Source organism: Helianthus annuus, chromosome 9 (genome assembly GCF_002127325.2).
Source record: "Helianthus annuus cultivar XRQ/B chromosome 9, HanXRQr2.0-SUNRISE, whole genome shotgun sequence".
Lineage (NCBI taxonomy): Eukaryota > Viridiplantae > Streptophyta > Magnoliopsida > Asterales > Asteraceae > Helianthus > Helianthus annuus.
In genome coordinates, this window is record NC_035441.2 from 108,563,339 (window position 1) to 108,578,750 (window position 15,412).

Below are 15,412 nucleotides of genomic sequence, written 5' to 3' on the forward strand. Positions count from 1 at the left end.
AAGTGATAATGTGTTTGTTACTGCAATAAGATGAGATTGTTTGGAATCTAGGTACTAGTTAAAACTTTATTTTTTTATAAAATCTGATTATATAATAATTAATATATGGTATCAGACAAAATGGAAGCGTGTAAGTTATATATACAAAACCGGTTTAATTCCCACCAATAATCCAAATGCGATTCAATTAAATAATTATAACATTCAGTTAAACAATAATCACGTGTTGTTTACTAGTTTATCGTTTATTCACATTTCAATATCCTGATATCCTGAGCTATATTTCAATATCTTGATCCTACATTTCCATATCCCGAAGATATATCCCAAATATTATAAATGGCACACTACCTTACAAACTAATTTGCTCACTAAGTTGCTTTAGTAATTTTTGACCGAAACACTTCTTCACACTTTTTATACTTTTTATAATTAAAAGCAAAAAGAAAGTACAACAAAAGTCAAACAATTAATCTTAACCATTGACCAAGGGATGAGATTGGTTCTCATGGTTCTTATAACTCACTAAGGTTCTCATATGAACCATCCAATATATATATTGGATCAAGATCAAGGGAAAACCCCTTTAGTTGTGAAAACTTAGAGAATATACTTGATCTATACATGCGTAATTAGGATTTCTGACCATGCGTGATTTTGTCTTTGCCATGCGTGATTTTGCTTTTTTAACCATGATTAATTTTTGTGGTCATGCTTAATTAGGGTTTTCGTCCCACCGTGTGTTATGCCAGAGAGTTATGCTCTAGTGGTGGCACAACGACAGTCAAGTGGCAGCCGGCGGTGTAACACCCCGTGTTTCGAAAGTCAAAGTCAAAATCAAGACTGAAGTCAAAGGAAGAAAAGATTGCTAATTGTGATCTGTCACTCCTTGCTCAATACCTGTTTTGACTTCTTTGACTCATTTATACTTAACGTTAGTTGTATTATGTGGAGTATCTATGTCACACCCCAACCAATGGCGGAAACATCGGGATGAGACAAAGTGTGAAGATTGCAAGAGACTTCATAACGCTATTTGTGACAATATTTAATAAACCGATTTCATTTCATAAAGTAAATTGTCAACATTACAAGAAATTCAAATACATCAAGTTCAAAGAAGTACATAACAACATAAGCAAAATTGATACAACATATTAAACCTAAACGTCTATATGTGTATCTAGGCATCAACGCTACTTCTTTTCATGGCATCATCATCCTCAACCTGTAACATGTTTAAAATACAATTCAATGCAAAAGCAAAGGCGAGTATACAAGTTTGATACCTACATAACAAAAGATAAGTTTTAAACAATTCCTCATAGCAAGCATGCGATTCAAGATAACAATAAATTTTGCATGTGTCTAACATATCAAACCAATAATGAAACGGAAGATGCTCATGACATAACCACAAGTTTACGGGCGGGTCGTTAATCCTATAGCGCTACATATGTCACGGTTAGGCTCGTACGAAGTTAATGATAAGTTCAACACATAAGTATCACCCAAGTTTAAAGTATCAAGTAATCAAATAAGCATGCGTGTAATAGGAATGTTTATGTATTATGATAAAGTTTGTGTTTAAGTTTATAAATAACATGTTACACCCCAAAAAGTGGTAAACGAAAAAGGGGTCAAGTATACTCACAAGGCTTGCATATGCTTTCTGATTATCCAATTGTTGACGAGTAGAGATTTAGAGTCCGAATGTATAAGGGTTAAAGTTCAAGTATGTTTAGAGTCGAGATTCGGTGTTTAAAACAACATAAAAATAAGATATGAGAATAACATGGAAAATAATCATCTAGTACATATGATGCTTGTTTTGACACTAGGAAACTCGAAGGAGTTTAGATGTTTTCATGGAACAAGGTTCCATTAGAATCGTGACAAGTTATCATAGTCTAGGATGATGTAATCTAGTACCCCGACATATGAACACTAGTTCATCATCAAAGATTCGATTATTCGAATAATATGTTTAGGTTATATAATATATGTCCAATAGTTCAAGCATGAGGTAGAAGATTAAAATCTTCATTTTGGTACCTCTAAATGTCATAGAAATCATGTAGGAGGTAGGAAGATCAAGTCTTCCATTTAGGCACCTCTATGTGTTCACCACTACACTTGATGTAAAAACAACCAAGGAGGGTCATGAACATACAATAAAGAATAAGAAATATACACACTAACTAAGATAAATCATCAAATCATGTGAGGATTGTATGTTTAGACAACCCAAGTTGTTCCATAATCACTCATGTATCAAAGACAAAGTTTGACATGACTTGTGGGTTAAAAACCCTAAACAAAACACCAAGTTTATGAGGTTTAATCCTCTGATTTTTAAGTGTCTCAACCTTGTTTTTAAGCCTAACCAACCACTAAAGTGTTGTAAGCATTAGGACATAGGTTTGAGATGAGATAGACTCAAGTTTGGTAAGAAATAACAAGGATTTCATGAAAACAAAAACAATCAGTGGACTTTGGAGCCTTTTTGCCGGAGTTCCAGGGACTTATTTACTGTGAAAAACCCATGGAAACGTAGATAAGGTCAATACAAAGTAGTAGGAAAAAGAATCGAGTGAATCGGATAAGAATTGAGTGAGTTATGCTCATTTTCGTGAAGGGGTGTCAATCTGCTCGAACCCTTGCTTTCAGCTACGGTTTGGAGGATGTTTTGAGAGTTTTTAGTGTTGCAAAAGTGGTAGGGAGGCCGGTTATAAGTGGTATTTATAGGGGGAAGGATTAGGGTTTCAACGGGTTGGGCTTTGGAAGTGTTTAGAAGGGGTTACACCTTGAAACTAGCCCACAAAACCCAACTATATGGGGCTGAATTTTGCTGAATTGGGGCTGCCATATTTCTTTTTTTTTTTAAACATTATAATGAGTAATTTTGTTAATTAAGTTGTGTAATAATATGCAACAATGTTTCCCCTAACTTGTAACAAGGTAAAATATGAAATAAAACATGATTTAACTAGGTAAAAAGTGTAATGTACAAGTATGTAACATGTTTGTAAGTGACAAGTATATGTCACATATTAGATGATTAACCGTTGTATAAATAAGCATATTATTAGGGGTTTTTAGGTATCAACAATTTAAGGACAAGCATGGACATGCATCGTGAATAAGTATCGTATAAGTATGAATTACAAATAAGGATTCGATGTACAATGAATTCGAACGTATGAACATGTATGAATATGTAGATGGTGAATTTAAAGAAATACGAATTTTATTTATGATCCAAGTCTCGGATTTTACAACGAAAAGACGACTACAATAATATAAGATTTCCAAAAATAGCATTACTAGGCGAGCTTTCTAATTATGGAAAGTATGGAAAAGCAGGGCGTTACAATCTATTAATAATCGAAGGTATTCGATGTTTATCGCATATTTAATCGCTTATCGCAATCGCACTCACAGCTCGATTTACGCGTTATGGATATTGTTTTACGTGTGTGTGTGCCTTATGTGTTACTTGTGTATGTTATTTTATTATGTTGTGGTGATTAATCGAAACGCAATCAAAACTCGAATCGCAATCGAATCGCAAACGCTAAACACAAGTAATGAAGGAAGATTGTATGTTAGATATAGTAGTTGGGATTAAAAGTAATTTGAATAAGAAACACTATCGCATCGCATCGCTCGCAATCGCAATCGAAACAGCAAAACTCGTCGCACCGCGCACTCGAACCAACTAGCCAATCGACCAGGTGACCAGCCGGTCGACCAGTCGTTCGATCAGACTACCGCTCGATCGATTGGCCAGCCGACCAGGCTGCCACCCGATCGACTCACTCCTTTCCACTTTGGGTAACCCTATAAATACCCCATGTCACCATCAAACTTTCTACTTTTGGTACTCTCTGTCCGACCAGCGCTTCAACCTTGTTTTTTCTCCGATTTCTCCCAATCCTGGTAAGATCTCGACCTAAATCTTGTACATATTTAATCTACACTTGATTCTACACCTTTCTATCTTTTGAATCTTAACTTTTAACCGTGAAATTACTAGATTTGAGGTGTTCTAGGATGACGTCATCATGGTGTTCTTGAAGAACTTCATGTTTTGGCCTCAATCCACCGAGAACAACTTAGATCTAACCGATTTCCACATAAACAAACAAAGATCTTTCATAGATCTAAACATATTCACGGTGAAAAAGGAATTGAGAGAAGGTTTTCCAACTTTCTTTCAGCTCTTTTACACTCAATACACTCAAAACTGATAGAAACGGAGCTTGTACCGACTTCCTACTCATTCATGTGGTTGTGTTGGTCCAAGATCTGAATTCTATCTACGAGGTTTACCGATTTCGGGTTGAACATGGAACACCGTCTTGAACAGTTAACTGACCGGATTTGGGTGGTTCCTGTCCGATCAGGAGTACTGAGTATTGACGAGGTTTCTGTTGCTTAACACGTTATCAAAACATCTCGATAAAACGACAAACTATCAAAATGACCAAGTGTAAGACGAACGGAACGACCAGGACGGAATGACGTCCGATCAGACTACCTTCCGAACGGACCGTCACCCGAATGGGTTGTCACCCGATCGATTCACACCTTGGGTCCCACACTTAAACTATTTACAAACATTTGAAGTCTGATCGTTGAACGAGTTGTTGTCCGATCGGACTACCATCCGATCGGATTAACCGCCCGAACATGTGACAATTAAACTTCAACACTTAAACAATTTTTAACATGTTCGATACCAGCAGGTTGCCACCCGATCGAACTACAGTCCGATCGAGTAACCAATTGCTGTGAACTTGTTCTCACTAGAATGTCCAACCAATCGGGTTGATTGTCCGATCGAACGTTCGTTCGATCGACCGACTTGAAAGGTAGTGATACTTCTATGTTTTCAAATGCTACAACAAAAACTTCAAAAGTCAAGCCATCATACACAAACACATCCTTTTCAAAGGAAGAAACAATCCACTTGAAACGTCATCCGATCGGATGACCATCCGAGCGGACTGTCACTCGCACTATCAGCTGTCCGATCGAACTACCATCCGATCGAACTGCTGTCCTACCCACTTACACCTTGCATCATTTTACGTGTCGTTTACCGTTATGCTATCGTTCTGACCAGGCTAACCTTACTCTCTAGCGCTCCCTTCAATCTACCAATCGCTGTGAGTATACTCGATCCCTTTTTGTTGTATGCACTTTTGGGTGTTACATACGTTACTTATTCTAAATCACATCGAACACACTACGCAATACTTTTAACGCTAACCGTTACCGCATGTTATACGTGACTTAATGAATGCTTGTTTGTTATGTTTACACATGGAATGCTGTCTACCTGCCTTAGCAACGATAGTACTATAGTTTGGACTCAGCACCTGTTCACTCAAGGGTTGTTAAGGACAATTAGTTACATGGCTAACAGTGGTGAGTATGTATCGCGAACTGACTTGGACAGTCAACCCGCAGTCATTGGTATCGATAGGTTCATGTCGATAACTAACATGCCTCATTTCACACTGTGTACGTGCTGGTTATGCGTAATCGATTTCGAATTCTATTATATCTATTAAACTTGTATGCTCACCTTTACACTATGTGTATTGACTTTTACTTTAACGTATGTGACTTAGGTCAACAATAAACAATTGTCTGTAATAAAAATCTAAGTTGTCGAAACAGAACAATTTGACTAGATCTTTTCTGTAATAATTGTATTATCATTTATGACATGGTATGGGACGTGTTGCTTTAAATATTTGGTAAATATAGTTGTTATGGAAACTTTTGGACAATTTGTTTCGCTCAGTGCCGCGCCCCGATGATTCCGCGATCGGTTGGGGTGTGACAGATTGGTATCAGAGCCATAACTATAGGGAATTAGGCGAGACTCGACCTAGTCCGGGTCGATGTCTTAGAAACGACCTAGTCTATAGTTAGGTACCAACAGAACGACTTGTACATACCTTGTAGGGTTTTGTACGAGCTTACGTGCTATCCCTCGCTATTCTCGCGTATCCTACACTACACTATCACTACACTATTATTCAAACGAACGAGCGATTTGGTCGAGATTAGGTGTGAAAACCGCAAACTCTCGATCTGATCGCTTATTCGATCTGTATTTACCTATAAAACACGAGAATTTGTGTTGAACCAGGAGTGAAATCCATACTTTAACGCATAACTCCTCTCTATTTTATTAAAAGCTCAGAAACAAAAGTTGTTAAGTTAGGGGTGAAACCCGAACCTTGACGACTTATTCCGCCCTATTTTGTTTTACAAAACTCTCACCAGAGTATTCGACGAACTCCAACGACTTGAAGTCACACTGTAACTGGAAGGATGAGTGCCATTCGCCCAGATTCGGGGCGAGAGCACAGTCCAGATGGCCAAAGTGTGTACCAAGAGTCCATGTGAATAGTCGAATCACTTCGGTTAGTCCAAGTCTATATAGCTGCAGACAATCTATTTCTCGATTTCTATGTGTTTCGATTCCGAGCTCGCTACTGCCGACCCTGATATGAATCTGTGGTTATGTGTTTCGATTCTGACTGCTCCTATGTGCTTTTAGGAGGACTATGTGCTTCTGTGACCTACGTGCTTATGCGCTTCTGTGCTTATATGAATCTGTGGTTATGTGCTTACATGATTATACGTGTCCCTAAGCTCTAGTCGTATTAGGATTATGAGGTGAGATTCAATTTTGTTGTGTTGAGTCTAGTGGCGATGTCTGTTGCAGACAATGTCGTCATCTGGATCTCGCGCTATTTGGCTTTTTAAAAAGAGAAAGGGTCCCAACAACGAATAGGAATGAAACAGCTATAGCTCCTATATGAACTACTGGGAAGATCATAGCGAAAAAGTCGAGAACCCGAGACGCTCGCCGCAAGCAAACAGATAAACGGCTCGCTGCCATAATTACTAAGCAAATGGCAAAGGTCGTACCCCAAGTTGTCAGTGAACTGTACGAGAACATGAGCAAATCGTCTGAGGAATCCAGAGCTGAAACCCCCAAAGCTGCTTTCAGTTTCAAGCAGTTTAAGGCATGCGGACCAAAAGAGTTCACTGGAGAAGAAGGCCCTACGACTTTATTTCAATGGTTCGACTCGATCGAAGTCACTTTGCGTCAGAGTGGATGTCCTGACAATCTCCGCACTTTGAACGCTACCGGCGTCTTCCAGTCCTGCGCTCTAGACTAGTGGACTGCCGAGAGGAACAAGCGCGGAAATGATGCAGCCTATGGTCTGTCATGGGATGAGTTGAAGAACGTTATGCTCGATGAGTTCTGCCCTCGCCATGAGCGCCAAAAGCTGGAGGATGAATTCTGGCACATCAAGCAGAAAGATGGTGACAACGCTGCCCTCACTGCTCGCTTCAAGCAGCTCAGCATTATCTGTCCCGACCAGGTGAAAACTACCGACATGACGATCAAGAAGTACATCCGTGCTCTGCCGGATTGTGTTGCAGATTTTGTGCATGCTTCCAAACCAGCAACGATTGAAGAAACTTACTTGCTTGTCGCAGAAATCAACGACAAGCGGGTAAAAGCTGGTTTTTGGGATAAAGCTTCAAAGAACCTGCACCAAGCTACCACCGCCGCACCAACCGCTGACACCACCGCCACCGCATCGCAGTCGTCAAAGTCCTCTCGTCGCAAGAAGAAGAACAACAACAGCAGCTCCAGCAACAAGAACTGTGCTATCACTATCGCTGCTCCACTCCAAGCGGTACCAGCTCAGCAACAACAACACCGATCAGCTTCAGCTCTAATCACCTATGCACCGCCTGCAAAGCGTGCATTCACAGGTCCTCACCCTGCCTGCCCAACATGCACCTATCATCACCCGGTGGGTTTAGCTTACCGTTTTTGCCCCCACTGTAATATGTACGACTACTTCACTGCAAACTGCCGTACTGGTCCCCGTCAAGCACCAGCTTAAGCCACTGCTCATCAAGCTCTGCTCCCAGCCCCTCAAGGCCAACAAGCGGCTCAGGCACCCGCGGTCAACGCCAGAGTCTACTTCGCATGTGGTGATCCCAACCACTTTGCGAACATGTGCCCGAATAGGGTTGTGAAACAAGAGCCCCAGCAGCAGCAGCCTCAGCAACAGCCTCAACAGCAACAGCAACAGCAACAAGCTGCCCGCGCCAGAACGTTCAACATCAACGCGCGCCAAGCACAAGCCGACAACAATGTGGTTAATGGTACGTTTCTCGTAAACGGTATTTATGCTTCGTGTTTATTTGATACTGGAGCTGATAACTGTTTTGTGTCGTTTGAATACGAGAAGCTCCTTAATCGTAAGCGCTCCCACCTATCCTCGACGTTCGATGTCGAAGTCGCCACCGGAAGAACCGTCGCTGTCAACTCTGTTCTTCGTGATTGTACTCTTGAACTCAACAATCACATATTTCCGATTGATCTCATTTCGATGCAGCTCGGAAGTTTTGACATCATAGTAGGCATGGACTTTCTTCGCGAAAACCACGCTGAAGTCGTGTGCTTTGATAAGATGATTCGATTCGCGCTCGCTAACGGTGATATTTTGTGTGTTTATGGTGAAACTCCGTCGAAAGGTCTCAAGCTTATGTCGTGTGTCCAAGCTAGCAAGTATCTTCGCAAGGAATACAGAGCTTTCTTGGCTAATATTGTAGTAGTGGAGGAGGTAAAGAAAGGAAAGACGTAAGTGAAAGATGTTCCCGTTGTTTGTGAATTTCCTCGAGTGTTCCCTGATGATCTTCCTGGTTTACCTCCTAGTCGTGATATCGACTTTCGTATCGACCTCATTCCTGGAGCCAACCCTATTGCTAGAGCTCCTTATCGACTCGCTCCGTCCGAAATGCGTGAACTCTCGAGTCAGCTCCAGGAATTACTTGATAAAGGCTTCATTCACCCGAGCACCTCTCCATGGGGCGCACCAGTCCTTTTCGTCAAAAAGAAGGATGGGTCGTTCAGGATGTGCATCGACTATCGGGAGTTGAATAAGTTGACAATCAAAAATCGCTATCCCCTGCCCCGAATTGATGATTTGTTTGATCAGCTACAAGGTGCTACGTGCTTCTCAAAGATCGATCTACGCTCAGGCTATCACCAGCTACGCATTCAAGAGGAGGACGTTCCCAAAACTGCCTTTCGCACTCGATATGGCCACTATGAGTTCGTTGTTATGCCTTTTGGTTTAACTAACGCACCCGCAGTTTTCATGGATCTGATGAATCGGGTGTGCAAACCATTTCTTGACCGCTTCGTCATCGTGTTCATCGATGATATCCTGATCTATTCCAAGTTGAAAGCCGAACACGCGCAACATCTACGTTTGGTTCTCGAGCTACTCCAAGGGAATCAACTCTATGCCAAGTTCTCCAAGTGTGAATTTTGGCTGGAGGAGGTTCAATTCCTCGGTCACATTGTCAATAGTTAAGGTATTCATGTCGATCCCGTGAAGATTGAAGCAGTTAAAAGTTGGGTTACACCGAAGAACCCGTCTGAAGTTCGTTCTTTTCTCGGACTAGCGGGCTATTATCGTCGATTTATCAAAGGGTTCTCAAAAATCGTTGTGCCGCTTACCGCCCTCACTTATAAGGACAAGCCTTTTGTTTGGGGAACTGAGCAAGAGTCTGCTTTCCAAACCCTCAAGCATATGCTTTGCAACGCTCCTGTCCTCACCTTACCCGACGGAAATGACGACTTTATCGTCTATTGCGATGCCTCGAACCTTGGTCTTGGTTGTGTTCTCATGCAACGGGACAAGGTTATCGCTTACGCATCTCGTCAGCTCAAGATCCACGAGAAGAACTATACAACCCATGACCTCGAGCTAGGCGCAGTTGTTTTTGCGTTAAAGATTTGGCGACACTACCTGTATGGTACCAAGTGTACGATCTTCACCGATCATAGGAGCCTACAACACATCTTTGATCAGAAAGAACTTAATATGCGTCAACGCCGATGGGTAGAACTTCTCAACGATTATGACTGTGAGATTCGTTATCACCCAGGCAAAGTGGATGTCGTTGTCGACGCTCTCAGCCGACGAAGCTATCTGCACAGTATTCCCAATGTTCCCGCCCAACATCATCTCGAAACCCTTATCCGCAAAGCCTAGCATGCTTGTTTTAACGAGCGCACTTTGAAGAAAGAAAGGATTCACCACGATGGAGCCCAGCTTGTTAATAAGACGAATGGAATATTCCATTATCTGGACCGAATTTGGATCCCTAAGCGGAACGATTTGCGACAGATTTTGATGGACGAAGCCCACAAATCCCGGTATTCTATTCGTCCCGGTGCCGATAAAATGTACCAAGACCTCCGCTATAAGTACTAGTGGCCGGGCATGAAAAGGGATATCGCCCTCTACGTTGGATAGTGCCTGACCTGCTCGAAGGTTAAGGCCGAGTACCAAAGACCCTCTGGCTTACTCGAACAACCCCCAATCCCTATATGGAAGTGGGAGAGTATAACTATGGACTTCATAACCAAACTTCCGCGTCCGCCATCAGGTCACGACAACATCTGGGTTGTCGTTGACCGTTTGACCAAATCTGCTCATTTTCTACCAATATGAGAAGACTACAAGGTAGAACGATTAGCCCGAATCTACACCGATGAGATCATTTGTAATCATGGGATGCCTCGCGACATCATCTCTGACCGTGATGCTCGGTTTACCTCGCGACTGTGGGAAATGTTTCAAGCGGCTCTCGGTACTACGCTTAATCTAAGTACCGCATTCCATCCTCAAACCGACGGTCAGACTGAGAGAACAATTCGTACCCTTGAAGACATGCTCCGTTCATGTGTCATAGATTTCGGTGGTAATTGGGACGCTTACCTGCCGTTAGTCGAATTCTCGTATAATACAGTTATCATTCCAGCATCCAAATGGCACCATTTGAGGCTTTATACGGAAGACGACGTCGATCGCCTATTGTATGGAACGAGATCGGGCATTCGTAATTAACCGGTCCTGAGCTACTGCAAGAAACGACTGACAAAGTTCTCCAAATTCGAGACAATCTGTTGAAAGCTCGGAGTCGTCAAAAAAGTTATGCTGATAGACGACGCAAGCCCCTTGAATTTGACGTTGGCGACTACGTACTCCTAAAGGTATCACCTTGGAAAGGTGTGGTCAGATTCGGCAAGAAAGGGAAACTAGCGCCTCGATATGTTGGACCTTTTAAGATTCTAGAAAGGATCGGAAAAGTCGCCTACAGACTCGAACTACCCGAGGAACTGAGTAACGTCCACCCGACTTTCCATGTTTCGAACCTTCGAAAGTGCCTAGCTGAGCATAATTTAATTGTACCTCTTGATGACATCCAAATAAACAAAACACTACAATTCGTGGAGAAGCCTGTCGAAATCATGGACCGCCAAACCAAGCAGCTCAGACGCTCGCGCATTCCCATTGTGAAAGTCCGATGGGAAGGTAAACGAGGCGCATAGTTTACTTGGGAACTCGAAAGAGACATGAGGGTGAAGTATCCGCAGTTGTTTGTTACGGCTGAAGCCTAATTTCGGGACGAAATTCCCTCAACTAGGGGAGGCTGTAACACCCCGTGTTTCGAAAGTCAAAGTCAAAGTCAAGATTGAAGTCAAAGGAAGAAAAGATTGCTAATTGCGATCTGTCACTCCTTGCTCAATACCTGTTTTGACTTCTTTGACTCATTTATGCTTAACGTTAGTTGTATTATGTAGAGTATCTATTAATAATCGAAGGTTATTCGATGTTTATCGCATATTTAATCGCTTATCGCTCATCACAATCGCACTCGCAGCTCGAATTGCGCGTTATGGATATTGTTTTACGTGTGTGTGCGCCTTATGTGTTACTTGTGTATGTTATTTTATTATGTTATGGTGATTAATTGAAACGCAATTGAAACTCGAATCGCAAACGCTAAACACAAGTAATGAAGGATGATTGTATGTTAGATATAGTAGTTGGGATTAAAAGTAATTCGAATAAGAAACTCTATCGCATCACATCGCTCGCAATCGCAATCGAAACAGCAAAACTCGTCGCACCGCGCACTCGATCCAACTAGCCAATCGACCAGGTGACCAGCCGATCGACCAGTCGTTCGATCGGACTACCGCTCGATCGATCGGCCAGCCGACCAGGCTGCCACCCGATCGACTCACTCCTTTCCACTTTGGGTAACCCTATAAATACCCCATGTCACCATCAAACTTTCGACTTTTGGTACTCTCTGTCTGACCAACGCTTCAACCTTGCTTTTTCTCCGATTTCTCCCAATCCCGGTAAGATCTCGACCTAAATCTTGTACATATTTAATCTACACTTGATTCTACACCTTTCTATCTTTTAAATCTTAACTTTTAACCGTGAAATCACTAGATTTGAGGTGTTCTAGGATGACGCCATCATGGTGTTCTTGAAGAACTTCATGTTTTGGCCTCAATCCACCGAGAACAACTTAGATCTAACCGATTTCCACATAAACAAACAAAGATCTTTCATAGATCTAAACATATTCACGGTGAAAAAGGAATTGAGAGAAGGTTTTCCAACTTTCTTTCAACTCTTTTACACTCAATGCACTCAAAACCGATAGAAACGGAGCTTGTACCGACTTCCTACTCATTCATGTGGTTGTGTTGGTCCAAGATCTGAATTCTATCTACGAGGTTTACCGATTTCGGGTTGAACATGGAATACCGTCTTGAACAGTTAACTGACCAGATTTGAGTGGTTCCTGTCCGATCAGGAGTACTGAGTATTGACAAGGTTTCTGTTGCTTAACACGTTATCAAAACATCTCGATAAAACGACAAACTATCAAAATGACCAAGTGTAAGACGAATGAAACGACCAGGATGGATTGACGTCCAATCGGACTACCATCCGAACGGACCGTCACTCGAACGGGTTGTCACCCGATCGATTCACACCTTGGGTCCCACACTTAAACTGTTTACCAACATTTGAAGTCTGATCGTTGAACGAGTTGTTGTCCGATCGGACTACCATCCGATCGGATTAACCGCCCGAACATGTGACAATTAAACTTCAACACTTAAACAATTTCAACATGTTCGATACCAGCAGGTTGCCACCCGATCGAACTACAGTCCGATCGAGTAACCAATTGTTGTAAACTTGTTCTCACTAGAATGTCCAACCAATCGGGTTGATTGTCCGATCGAACGTTCGTTCGATCGATCGACTTAAAAGGTAGTGATACTTCTATGTTTTCGAAATGGTACAACAAAAACTTCAAAAGTCAAGCCATCATACACAAACACATCCTTTTCAAAGGAAGAAACAATCCACTCGAAAAGTCATCCGATCCGATGACCATCCGAGCGGACTGTCACTCGCACGATTAGCTGTCCGATCGAACTACCATCCGATCGAACTGTTGTCCTACCCACATACACCTTGCATCGTTTTACGCGTCGTTTACCGTTATGCTATCGTTCTGATCAGGCTAACCTTACTCTCTAGCGCTCCCTTCAATCCACCAATCGCTGTGAGTATACTTGATCCCTTTTTGCTTTATGCACTTTTGGGTGTTACATACGTTACTTATTCTAAATCACATCGAACACACTACGCAATACTTTTAACGCTAACCGTTACCGCATGTTATACGTGACTTAATGAATGCTTGTTTGTTATGTTTACACATGGAATGTTGTCTACCTACCTTAGCAACGATAGTACTATAGTTTGGACTCAGCACATGTTCACTCAGGGGTTGTTACGGACAATTAGTTACATGGCTCACAGTGGTGAGTGTGTATCGCGAACTGCCTTGGGCAGTCAACCCGCAGTCATTGGTATCGATAGGTTCATGTCGATAACTAACATGCCTCATTTCACACTGTGTACGTGCTGGTTATGCGTAATCGATTTCGAACTCTATTATATCTATTAAACTTGTATGCTCACCTTTACACTATGTGTATTGACTTTTACTTTAACGTATGTGACAAGTGCTTAGGATGCTTATTTGCTTACTTTGCTGTGAAATTGAGGCTAGGAAAGACTTAGGTCAACAATAAACAATTGTCTGTAATAAAAATCTGAGTTGTCTGAACAGAACAATTTGACCAGCTCTTTTCTGTAATAATTGTATTATCATTTATGACATGGTATGGGACGTGTTGCTTTAAATATTTGGTAAATATAGTTGTTATGGAAACTTCTGGACAATCTGTTTCGCTCAGTGCTGCGCCCCGATGATTCCGCCATCGGTTGGGGTGTGACAGGCGGTATGGTTTCCCGGGGGAACGCCCAAAGAAGCCAAACTTTGAAGCTAGCGTAGGCCCGGTTAAGACAACATAGTCTGGCCAAAGTGGGGCATACGGGGCTCTCCAATTTGGAGAGTGTAGTAACCTTATACATGAAGTTCACCGTTCAAAAAAAAAGTAGTTATACTTTATCCCCTTATAAAAAAATTAACTACCCCCACTATTTTTAAACGTTCATAACTTTTTTGTATGTTAATATTTAAAAAAAAAACACACCATAAAACGAGTATTTTATTCTCTTTAATTTGAGTATAATATTGTTGTAGTTTTTATAATTCAAAAAAAAAATATTTGGACGTGATTAATAGTGTCTAAAGATGAGCAATAACTGAATCGTTACCGAAACCGAACTAAAATCAACCAAATACTAAATTAACTAAAAACCGATTAATCAAAACCCGAATTAACCAAAACTGGTTATCGATTTTTTATACCCTCGTTTAACCAAAATTATCGAAACCGAACTATTCATATTTTTATATATTTCTAGCTTTTATACGTTCAGTTCATGCATTTCATATTTTATACCTCCATTTTATGTATTTATACTTCAATCTCATGTATTTATACATCAGTTTCATATATTTATACCTCAATTTCATGTATTTCTAAGAAAGAAAGGTTTAGCCTAACTTTAGTTTTGACTATTAACCGAAATTAAATGAACAAACCAAAAAAATTGTAACACCTCGAAATTTTGTGTCCAATAATGTGTTAACACGTGTCATGAGTTTACACGTGGCATTAAATATTAAATAAAGGACTAAAGTTGACAAACCTTGAAAGTATGTAAATTCGAGCGTTATAAATGTCAACGAAGGGTAAATATACTATATAGTAACCCTAACTGATGCTCGTACCTTCAAACGAATAAATCATGGATCGTACGGAGCGAAACGCGGAAGAAAGTGAGGGATTACAAGCTGCAGGGGTTAATTGTGTCAACATGTTTAATTGATACCTCTGAGTGACCCTTTGACGAACCTGAGGCTTTGTAACAGTAAAATACGCTCACTAGAATATACTATATAAATTTTGCGAAGTTCCGTTTTAAAACGAGAAAGTTATGATCAAATTCGTACGAGAGGGGTTAAAAGGGTCAACAATAAAAGTTAA